Raw genomic sequence first — 667 nt, forward strand, 5'->3', positions numbered from 1 at the left:
CTCATGTAAACAAACATTTCTAACTTGCTTCCCATTTTTTCTTTCCCTTAGGCTTATACATTGTTTCCCTCTGCAGCCTTTGCCTAAGAACACTCCCAGGCCAGTTTCAGGAGGCTGCTTTGGTCCTTTTCTTTTCTTCCTCTTTGTACCCTTGCCCACTGGCAGACTTTCATTCACCTCCGTGTTTTTTTTTTTTTTTTAAAGGTTCTTGATGTTCTAGTTTTCATCCTTGTCACTCCCATTAAAGGACTTGAAAGCCTTTTTCTCTTTTAGGCATTAATATTAATCTTTTCCTGGTGAGCACAAATGACCATTTGATAGCAAGGAACTTTTTATTTTGATGAAAAATAATTATTTATAAAAAAAGGTGCATCCTTAATTTGGTGAAAGATCTTCAGGCAATTTTCAAGATTGAATGCCTTCCTAGTACCTCGAAAGATGGTACCTTCATCTGCCTATCCATGAGGTCCACTCCTGTTTTCTCTTCCAAAACTGAGTTAATCCAGGTCTAAGCCTAATTTTTTTTCTATAAAACAAGCTTATGAAAATTCTTTCTCCTTGAATGGGAAATTAAAGTGTGCACTGTACTCTAAATATAGTTCCATGCACACTTTCGCTAAGTATTCTTTTGACTCACAGGCAGATGGTGTAAACCCCAGCTGGCCTC

The sequence above is a fragment of the Suricata suricatta genome, chromosome 10, assembly GCF_006229205.1.
Source record: "Suricata suricatta isolate VVHF042 chromosome 10, meerkat_22Aug2017_6uvM2_HiC, whole genome shotgun sequence".
NCBI classification, from domain to species: domain Eukaryota; kingdom Metazoa; phylum Chordata; class Mammalia; order Carnivora; family Herpestidae; genus Suricata; species Suricata suricatta.